Source organism: Triticum aestivum, chromosome 2B (genome assembly GCF_018294505.1).
Source record: "Triticum aestivum cultivar Chinese Spring chromosome 2B, IWGSC CS RefSeq v2.1, whole genome shotgun sequence".
NCBI lineage: Eukaryota > Viridiplantae > Streptophyta > Magnoliopsida > Poales > Poaceae > Triticum > Triticum aestivum.
The window spans coordinates 66,632,997-66,645,172 of record NC_057798.1 but is presented as its reverse complement, the minus strand read 5'-3'; positions in this window follow the sequence as shown (position 1 = coordinate 66,645,172).

Below are 12,176 nucleotides of genomic sequence, written 5' to 3'. Positions count from 1 at the left end.
ACCTCGGTCATATCGTCTTAGTGCTTAGGTGAAGCCCTGTGCCGGTAGCTTCATCATCACCGTCATCATGTTGTCGTGCTGACGAAGCTCTCCCTCGAAGCTCTACTGGATTGTGAGTTCGCGGGACGTCGCCGAGCTGAAAGTGTGCAGATCGTGGAGGTGTTGTATGTTCGGTACTAAGGATCGGTCGATCATGAAGACGTACGACTACATCAACCGCGTTGTCATAACACTTCCGCTTATGGTATACAAGGGTATGTGGACGACACTCTCCCCTCTCGTTGCTATGCATCACCATGATCTTGCGTGTGCGTAGGAATTTTTTTGAAATTACTATGTTCCCCAACAGTAGCATCCGAGCCAGGTTTATGCTTAGATGTTATATGCACGAGTAGAACACAAGTGAGTTGTGGGCGATAATAGTCATACTGCTGACCAGCATGTTATACTTTGATTCAGCAGTATTGTTGGATGAAGCGGCCCGGACCGACATTACACATACGCCTACGCAAGACTGGCTCTACCGACGTGCTTCGCACACAGGTGCTTGGCGGGTGTCAGTTTCTCCAACTTTAGTTGAATCGAGTGTGGTTATGCCCGGTCCTTGTTGAAGGTTAAAACAGCACATACTTGACGAAAAATTGTTGTGGTTTTGATGCGTAGGTAAGAACGGTTCTTGCTCAGCCCGTAGCGGCCACATAAAACTTGCAACAACAAAGTAGAGGACATCCAACTTGTTTTTGCAGGGCATGTTGTGATGTGATATGGTCAAGACGTGATGCTAAAGTTTATTGTATGAGATGATCATGTTTTGTAACAAAGTTATCGGCAACTGGCCGGAGCCCTATGGTTGTCGCTTTATTATATGAAATGCAATCGCCATGTAATTTCTTTACTTTATCACTAAGCGGTAGAGATAGTCATAGAAGCAATAGTTGGCGAGACGACAACGATGCTACGATGGGGATCAAAGTGTCGCGCCGATGATGATGGTGATCATGACGGTGCTTTGGAGATAGAGATCAAAGGCACAAGAAGATGATGGCCATATCATATCACTTATATTGATTGCATGTGATGTTTATCTTTTATGCATCTTATTTTTCTTAGGTCGACGGTAGCATTATAAGATGATCTCTCACTAAATTTCAAGGTACAAGTGTTCTCCCTGAGTATGCACCGTTGCGAAAGTTTGTCGTGCCAAGACACCATGTGATGATCGGGTGTGATAAGCTCTACGTTCACATACAACGGGTGCAAGCCAGTTTTGCACACGCAGAATACTTGGGTTAAACTTGACGAGCCTAGCATATGCAGATATGGCCTCGGAACACTGAGACCGAAAGGTCGAGTGTGAATCATATAGTAGATATGATCAACAATTCAACATAGTGATGTTCACCATTGAAAACTACTCCATCTCACGTGATGATCATACATGGTTTAGTTGATTTGGATCACGTGATCATTTAGATGACTAGAGGGATGTCTATCTAAGTGGGAGTTCTTAAGTAATATGATTAATTGAACTTTAATTTATCATGAACTTAGTCCTATTAGTATTTGCATAACTATGTTGTAGATCAATAGCTCGTGATGTAGCTCCCAGTTTATTTTTGATATGTTCCTAGAGAAAAACTATGTTGAAAGATGATAGTAGCAATGATGCGGACTAGGTCCATGATCTGAGGATGGTCCTCATTGCTGCACAGAAGAATTATGTCCTTGATGCACCGCTAGGTGACGGACCTATTGCAGGAGCAGATGCAGACGTTATGAACATTTGACAAGCTCGGTATGATAACTACTTGATAGTTTAGTGCACCATGCTTTACGGCTTAGAACCGGGACTTCAAAAATGTTTTGAACGCCACGGAGCATATAAGGTGTTCCAAGAGCTGAAATTGGTATTTCAGACTCATGCTCGAGTCGAGAGGTATGAGACCTCTGACAAGTACTTTGCCTACAAGAAGGAGGATAATAGCTCAACGAGTGAGCATGTGCTCAGAATGTCTGAGTACTACAATCACTTGAATCAAGTGGGAGTTAATCTTCCCGATAAGATAGTGATTGACAGAGTTCTCTAGTCACTATCACCAAGTTACTAGAACTTCGTGATGATCTATAATGTGCAAGCATATCAAGCGTCTTGGTCTATCTCTATAGACCTTGATGCTCAATATGTAAGCAGCTTCATCGAGGTCTTGCTTTGAAAAACTCCTTTCAAACACTCCTTTATGCTTTCCAGAAATTTCTACATCATTTCCGATCAACAATATGTCATTCACATATACTTATCAGAAAGGCTATAGTGCTCCCACTCACTTTCTTGTAAATACAGGCTTGACCGCAAGTCTACATAAAACTATATGCTTTGATCAACTTATCAAATGTATATTCCAACTCCGAGATGCTTGCACCAGTCCTTAGATGGATCGCTGGAGCTTGCATATTTTGTTAGCACCTTTAGAATTGACAAAACCTTCTGGTTGTATCATATACAACTCTTCTTTAATAAATCCATTAAGGAAGGCAGTTTTGTTTATCCATTTGCAAGATTTCATAAAATGCGGCAATTGCTAACATGATTCGGACAGACTTAAGCATCGCTACGAGTGAGAAAAACTCATCGTAGTCAACACCTTGAACTTGTCGAAAACCTTTCACGACAAGTTGAGCTTTGTAGATAGTAACACTACCATCAGCATCCGTCTTCCTCTTGAAGATCCATTTATTCTCAATGGCTTGCCGATCAACGGGCAATTCCACCAAAGTCCATACTTTGTTTTCATGCATGGATCCTATCTCAGATTTCATGGCCTTAAACCATTTTGCAGAATCTGGCTCATCATCGCTTCCTCATAGTTCGTAGGTTCATCATGGTCTAGTAACATGACTTCCAGAACTGGATTACCATACCACTCTGCTGCGGAACGTACTCTGGTTGACCTACGAGGTTTTGTAGTAAATTGATCTGAAGTTTCATGATCATCATCATTAACTTCCTCACTAATTGGTGTAGGTATCACTGAACTAATTTCTGTGATGAACTATTTTCCAATTCGGGAGAAGGTACAATTACCTCAAGTTCTACTTTCCTCCCACTCACTTCTTTCGAGAGAAACTTTTTCTCTAGAAAGAATCCATTCTTAGCAACAAAGATCTTGCCTTCGGATCTGTGATAGAAGGTGTACCCAACATTTTCTTTTTTGGGTATCCTATGAAGACGCACTTCCCCGATTTGGGTTCGAGCTTATCAGGTTGAAACTTTTTCACATAAGCATCGCAACCCCAAACTTTAAGAAACGACAGCTTAGGTTTCTAGCCAAACCATAGTTCATACCGGTGTCGTCTCAATGGATTAGACAGTGCCCTATTTAACGTGAATGTAACGGTCTCTAATGCATAACCCCAAAACTATAAGTGGTAAATCGGTAAGAGACATCATAGATTGCACTATATCCAATAAAGTATGGTTATGATGTTCGGACACACCATTATGCTGTGGTGTTCCAGGTGGCATGAGTTTGTGAAACTATTCCACATTGTTTTAATTGAAAACCAAACTCATAACTCAAATATTTGTCTCCGCGATCAGATCGTAGAAACTTTATTTTCTTGTTATGATGATTTTCTACTTCACTCTGAAATTCTTTGAACTTTTCAAATGTTTCAGACTTATGTTTCACCAAGTAGATATACCCATATCTGCTCAAATCATCTGTGAAAGGTCAGAAAATAACGATACCCACCGCGAGCCTCAACACTCATCGGATCGCATACATCAGTATGTATTGTTTCCAATAAGTCAGTTGCTCGCTCCATTGTTCAGAAGAACGGACTCTTAGTCATCTGGCCCATGAGGCATGGTTCGCAAGCATCAAGTGATTCCAAAAGTCCATCAACATGGAGTTTCTTCATGCGCTTTACACCAATATGACCTAAACGGTAGTGCCACAAATATGTTGCACTATCATTATCAACTTTGCATATTTTGGCATCAATATTATGAATATGTGTATAACTAAGATCGATATTCAACAAACCATTCACCTTGGGTGTATGACCCCAGAAGGTTTTATTCATGTAAACAGAATAACAATTATTCTTTGACTTAAATGAATAACGGTATTGCAATAAACATGATCCAATCATATTATGCTCAACGCAAACACCAAATAACATTTATTTTAGGTTCAACACTAATCCCGAAGGTAAAGGGAGTGTGTGATGGTGATCTTATCAACCTTGGAATCACTTCCAATTCACGTCATCACCTCGCCCTTAACTAGTCTCTGTTTATTTTGCAACTCCCGTTTCGAGTTACTACTCTTAGCAACTGAACCAGTATCAAATACTGAGGGGTTTCTATAAACACTAGTAAAGTACACATCAATAATATATATGTATATCAAATATACTTTTGTTCACTTTGCCATCCTTCTTATCCACCAAGTATCTAGGGCAGTTCCAATTCCAGTGACCATTTCCTTTGCAGTAGAAGCACTCAGTTTCAGGCTTGGGTCTAGCTTTAGGCTTCTTCATGGGAGCAGCAACTTGCTTTCTATTCTTTTTTGAAGTTCCTCTTTCTTTCCCTTTGCCCTTTTCTTTGAAACTAGTGATCTTGTTAACCATCAACTCTTGATGCTATTTCTTGATTCCTACCTTCGCCGATTTCTGCATCACGAAGAGCTTGGGAATTACTTTCGCCATCCCTTGCATATTATAGTTCATCACTAAGTTCTAGTAACTTGGTGATAGTGACTAGAGAACTTTGTCAATTACTATCTTATCTAGAAGATTAACTCCCACTTGATTCAAGCAATTGTAGTACTCAGACAATCTGAGCACATGCTCACTGGTTCACCTATTCTCCTCCATCTTGTAGGCAAAGTACTGTCAGACGTCTCATACCTCTCGACACGGGCATGAGTATGAAATACCAATTTCAACTCTCAGAACATCTTATATGCTCGGTGATGTTCAAAACAATTTTTGAAGTGCCGGTTCTAAGCCGTAAAGCATGGTGCACTAAACTATTAAGTAGTCATCATACCGAACTTTTTCAAATGTTCACAACGTGTGCATCTGCTCCTGCAATAGGTCCGTCACCTAGCGGTGCATCAAGGACATAATTATTCTGTGCAACAATGAGGATAATCCTCAGATCACGGACCTAGTCCGCATCATTGCTACTATCATCTTTCAACTTATTTTTCTCTAGGAACATATCAAAATTCAAAGGAACAGTAGCACGGCCATTGATCTACAACAACATAAACATGCAAAATACTATCAGGTACTAAGTTCATGATAAATTAAAGTTCAATTAATCATATTACTTAAGAACTCCCACTTAGATAGACATCCCTCTAATCATCTAAGTGATCACGTGATCCAAATCAACTAAACCATGTCCGATCATCACATGAGATGGAGTAGTTTTCAATGGTGAACATCACTATGTTGATCATATCTACTATATGATTCACGCTCAACCTTTCGGTCTAAGTGTTCCGAGGCCATATCTGCATATGCTAGGCTCGTCAAGTTTAACACGAGTATTCTGCGTGTGCAGAACTGGTTTGCACCCGTTGTATGTGAACGTAGAGCTTATCACACCCGATCATCACATGGTGTCTCGGGACGACAAACTTTCGCAGTGGTGCATACTCAGGGAGAACACTTGTACCTTGAAATTTAGTGAGAGATCATCTTATAATGCTACCGTTGTACTAAGCAAAATAAGATGCATAAAGGATAAACATCACATGCAATCAATATAAGTGATATGATATGGCCATCATCATCTTGTGCCTTTGATCTCCATCTCCAAAGCACCATCATAATCACCATCGTCATTGGCGTGACACCTTGATCTCCATCGTAGCATCGTTATCGTCTCGCCCACTATTGTTTCTACGACTATCGCTACCGCTTAGTGATAAAGTACAAAACAATTACAGGGCAATTGCATTGCATACAATAAAGCAACAACCATATGGCTCCTGCCAGTTGCCGATAACTCTGTTACAAAACATGATCATTTCATACAATAAAATTTAGCATCATGTCATATCACATCACAACATGCCCTGCAAAAACAAGTTAGACGTCCACTACTTTGTTGTTGCAAGTTTTACGTGGCTGCTACGGGCTAAGCAAGAACTGTTCTTACCTACGCATCAAAACCACAACGTTTTTTCGTCAAGTGTGCTGATTTAACCTTCAACAAGGACCGGGCGTAGTCACACTCGATTCAACTAAAGTTGGAGAAACTGACACCCGCCAGCCACCTGTGTGCAAAGAACGTCGGTAGAACCAGTCTCGCGTAAGCATACGCGTAATGTCGGTCCGGGCCGCTTCATCCAACAATACCACTGAATCAAAGTATGACATGCTGGTAAGCAGTATGACTATTATCGCCCACAACTCTTTGTGTTCTACTCGTGCATATAACATCTATGCATAGACCTGGCTCGGATGCCACTGTTGGGGACGCAGTAAATTCAAAAAAATTCCTACGCACATGCAAGATCCATCTAGGTGATGCATAGCAACGAGAGGGGAGAGTGTAGTCCACGTACCCTCGTAGACTGAAAGCGGAAGCGTTATGACAACGCGGTTGATGTAGTCGTACATCCTCACGATCCGACCGATCCTAGTACCGAATGTACGACACCTCCGCGATCTGCACACGTTCAGCTCGGTGACGTCCCACGAACTCTAGATCCAGCTGAGTGTCGGGGAAGAGCATCGTCAGCACGACGGCGTGATGACGGTGATAATGAAGTTACCGACGCAGGGCTTCGCCTAAGCACTACAACGATATGACCGAGGTAGAAATCTATGGAGGGGGCACCGCACACGGCTAAACAACTGTCAACTGGTGTGTCTATGGGGTGCCCCCTCCCCCATATATAAAGGAGGGGAGGAGGGGAGGGGCGGCCCTCTCTATGGCGCGCCCTACGGGGTCCTACTCCCACCGGGAGTAGGATTCCCCCTTTTCCCTAGTTGGAGTAGGAGAGGAAGGAAGGAGGAAAGAGGGAGGAAGGAAATGGGGGTCAGCCCCCACCCAATTCGAATTGGGCTTGGGGGGGCGCCCCCTCCTTGGCCGCCTCCTCATCTCTCCCACTAAGGCCCAATAAGGCACATATACTCCCCGAGGGGTTCCGGTAACCTCCCGGTACTCTGGTAAATGCCTAAACTCACCCAGAACCATTCCGATGTCCAAACATAGCCATACAATATATCGATCTTTATGTCTCGGCCATTTAAAGAGTCCTCCTCATGTCCGTGATCACATCCAGAACTCCGAACAACCTTCGGTACATGAAAATACATAAACTCATAATACCGATCGTCAACGAACGTTAAGCATGCGGACCCTATAGGTGCGAGAACTATGTAGACATGACCGAGACTCATCTCCGGTCAATAACCAATAGCGGAACCTGGATGCTCATATTGGTTCTTACATATTATACGAAGATCTTTATCGATCAAACCGCATAACAACATACGTTGTTCCCTTTATCATCGGTATGTTACTTGCCCGAGATTTGATCGTCGGTATCTCAATACCTAGTTCAATATCGTTACCGGCAAGTCTCTTTACTCGTTCCGTAATGCATCATCCCGCAACTAACTTATTAGTCACATTGCTTGCAAGGCTTATAGTGATATGCATTACCGAGAGGGCCCAGAGATACCTCTCCGATACTTGGAGTGACAAATCCTAATCTCGATCTATGCCAACTCAACAAACACCATCGGAGACACATGTAGAGCATCTTTATAATAACTGAGTTACGTTGTGACGTTTGATAGCATACTAAGTGTTCCTCCGGTATTCGGGAGTTGCATAATCTCATAGTCATAGGAACATGTATAAGTCATGAAGAAAGCAGTAGCAACAAACTAAACGATCATCGTGCTAAGCTAACGGATGGGTCAAGTCAATCACATCATTCTCCAGTGATGTGATCCCGTTAATCAAATGACAACTCATGTATATGGCTAGGAAACTTAACCATCTTTGATTCAACGAGCTAGTCAAGTAGAGGCATACTAGTGACACTTTGTTTGTCTATGTATTCACACATGTACTAAGTTTCCGGTTAATACGATTCTAGCATGAATAATAAACATTTATCATGAAATAAGGACATAAATAATAACTTTATTATTGCCTCTAGGGCATATTTCCTTCAGTTGTATCATCGTATTCAGGGAACCCATGGCCAGGATAGCTATCGCCGTCCTCTTCTTCTTCATTGTATTCCATCATAACCCCTCTTTCTTCGTGCTTGGTCCAAATATTATAATGGGGCATGAAACCGGACTCAAACAGGTGGACGTGAATGGTTCTTGAGTTAGAGTAATTGTGGTCATTCTTACAGCCAGCACATGGACAAGGCATAAAACCATCCGCCTGCTTATTTGCTTGAGCCGCAATCAGAAAAGTATGCACGCCATCAACGAACAGGGGAGAGCATCGGTCGTCGTACATCATTGCCGACTCATCTTCATTACACAGCACCGAATAGACCAAATTAATACAAGTTCATACATAAAGTTCATACAACACTTAAAGGTAGGGATGGAATTCGAGCTGAGTCGAGCCAGCTCGGCTCGACTCACTAGAGCTCGTTTCGTTAACGAACTAGCTCGACTCGACTCGTTATTATAACGAGTTCAAATTCAAGATTGGCTCGACTTGTATAACTCGCGAGCTAGCTCATTTAGCTTGTTAAGCTCGTTAAAGATATGAACATAAAACCCTCAAATATTATAAAAATGATTATGTATATATTAAACATATATATCACTAAAAATAGTAATTTCCTTGTAACGCATGAGTCTCCTAGGCGGTTGGGCCTTCAACGGCTAGGCCTTGTGTTGTGCGCCTGGGACATAGGGTGTTGAGTGGCTGATCTTTTTTTGTATTGGGAGTGGCTGATCTTTTGCACCGAGCCTAACGAGTTATACGAGTATTCGTGAGATTGGCTCGTTTAACTTGGTCTATAAACGATCTTAAACTAAAGCTCGGCTCGGCTCGTTATTCTTCGAGTTCGAGTCGATTCGAGCCGAGTCACGAGCTACTCATTTAGCTCACGAGCTTCGAGCTTTTTTTCCAGCCCTACTTAAAGGCAACATTCCTCCACCTCTTGGATGAGAGATAGGGGTGACATTCATTAATGTCACCCCTCGGCCATAATCATGGTATCATCCGCATATTGCAGGTGCGTGACACCACCTCCATCGATAAGATGCACAACCACCCCAAAGAGGTGGTCGGCCATCCTTGCCTTATCCAAGATGGCTGCAAGGGCATCGCCTACGAGGTTAAAGATGAGTGGGGAAATAGGATCCCCCTGCCTCAACCCACGAGAATACCTAAAGAGGGGGGGGGAGGGGGGCTACCTCCCCATTAATGTTAATCATGATGATGCTGCTCCGAATCAACTTCATGATCCACGAGCACCAGCCTTCCTCAAACCCCCTCCACTAAAAAACTAAATGAAGGAAGGATTCATTAATGTGATTGTATGGCTTTTCGAAGTCTAACTTAAGGAATACGCCTTTATGTAACCTCATGATCAAATCTCACGAAGAGCCAGAATCCCACCATGATTTTTTTTCCATGGATCCCACCATGAACATGACGACCTTATAGAAAAGTGGACTCATAGGGGCGAGAAAGGTGTTCCACCACCGGGGCAAACCAAGCCACACACACCTTCAAAAGAATCCGCTAGATCACTTTAATCACCGTGATCGGTCTAAAGTGTCGAATATCCGTTGCCTCAACCAAGGATCAGGGTAATGACACCAAAGTTCAGATGTGACATGTAGTCTCATTGTAGAAACATTGGCACGACTACCGGCTGAAGTTGCCCGCAGACCTTCTCAAAGCCATTAGGGAACTGTGTTTGGCAGATGCCCTCGACATGGATGTGCTAGTTTTTGCCGATTGTGGGGTGTGTGGATCATGCATGTATGGATGTGTGCACATGCTGATCGATGCCCGGCCTGACGGTTTGTACGGCCACTTCTTCCATGCGCCAAACAACTGAACGATGGCTTTGGGCCAATATTTGCATCCGGTGTGGGTCGTGTATAACTGTATGCCAAGAACGATAACTGATATGGACGTGAACTTTTTTAGGAACATGGAGGAAGAATTGACCGATGAATATCAGTGATCCGCATAGTCAATTGTAATAATTCCATGCAAGTTCAAAGAAGGCTTCGGTGCTGAGGAGTACGGTGGAGACTGAAGATGATGCCGCCGAGCTCCTACATCATCTCCTCGTTGGGCTCTAGATTATACTATGATCGCACTCGCATCTTGAACAACGGGAACAACGGCTCAAGAAACAAAAAAACGATCCATGTATGTAGATGTAGTAATGCGTATTAACAAAAATTACGTACAGCGCCTAAATTTTAGTAACATTCAGACTTTCAGAGTACAAGCAGTAATAAAAGTTTAGTGGGCAAGCTCGATCGGAAAAGCAGCCGGAAAAACCCTCACAGCACCATTGATCACTTCTCCGGTTCCGGTAGGTCGGCCTCGAAGCGTTTAAGGCCGCGTATAGCGATCTCTGCGAGCCCACCGAAGACGGCGCCCTTGATCCCGGAGAGGGCGGCGGCGCGTGGACCCCGGAGCACGGAGACGAGGGCGCTGGCGGCGCCACAGGAGATCATGGTGTTGAAGCGGTCGTCCTTCTTGTTCACGCGCTCCAGGGCGCTGTCAATTGCTGCCTGGGCGCCGAGCCAGACCCCCCAGCCGCCGATTCGGGACGCGTTTGTGCGGACCGCCTGGGCGGCGGCGGCTAGGCGGCCGCCTTTGGGGGAGTTGCGCAGGCCCTTGAGGAAGTAGAAGGCGGAGCCTCCAGCGGCGATAACGGCGATGCCATGGCCTGTCTCCTTGGCGACTTGCGGTAGCGGCGCCGGCGCCGTGTTGGTGCCCTGCTCCATCGGTTTCCGGCGGTGTATGGAAGTGGCGTGGCGGTGGTGGCCGGCGGCTTGAGTTATAAGTTGGCGACGACGAGATATCGCGTGACCTATAATAACTCAACTTGGCTTGAGTTACAAGTTGGCAGTCATGGTGTTGGACTCCTCGCCTCTCACGTCTGCTGCAAGACACGGACACCGATTCTCGAAAGTTTGCACGTTACGGTGGTGGATGGCCCGGCCCATTTAGCTCTCACGACTGGCTTCGACGGGAAAATCGATCGCTGCTAAGTGTTCACCTCCACATCAAATATCTGTTTTCTGCTCCCTTCTGAAGACAAAAAAGATTACCATATTTTTATAGATTATAAAGATTAATGAATTCATTTTTTATAAATTTAGAATAATATTATTGTTCTAAAGTTCAAAAATATTCACGGATTTAAAATTTACGGACCGCGCATTGAGCTCTCAAGACTGGGGAAAATGGTCGCTGTTGAGTGTTCACTTCCACATGAAAAGCAGGTTTTCTGCTCTCTTTGGAAACAGCTACCTTTTAAAAGAGTAAATAAAATATGTATTCCAAAGATTGTTCACGAATTTAAAATAACATTGATTTTTTCAATACAGTTCATGAATCAAAAAAATTCAAAAATGTTCGTGAGAATAAGAAAAAAATCATGAATTTAAAATTGATTACAAATATAAATAAATGTTCATGAATTTAAAAACCGTTCCTAAATATTTAAAAGGCCAACAGATTAAAAAATGCTCAAGAATTTAAAAAATATTCTAAAGTGTTTTTTAATGTACATAAATTAAAAAATAAAAATTTAAAACTTGCCAAGAAAAAATGAAAAATAATATTAAAAAAGGGCACACAAGATACACAAAAGAGGAGAAAAAGCTATGCAGAATCTTCCCAAAATTGGGAAAAATATCCCCCTACATCAGTCGGCCCATTAGCGGGAGGGTCCAAGTTTTGTAGGAAGAAGCACTATTCCACTAGGCATGAAATAGGAAATTTAGGTGATCGTGGTGGGTTCTAACCTAGATTAGTTTTTTATTTGTTTTCTTTGAAAAGGCCCAAGCACACATACAAGAGTTTGGGTCAAGGTCATCGGGGTCAATTGGCCCCGGCCCAACACTATAGTTCTGCCCCCGGGTAGTAGGCTGGAGAAATGGCTAGTTGGCAGGCACTCGATGATGTGAGG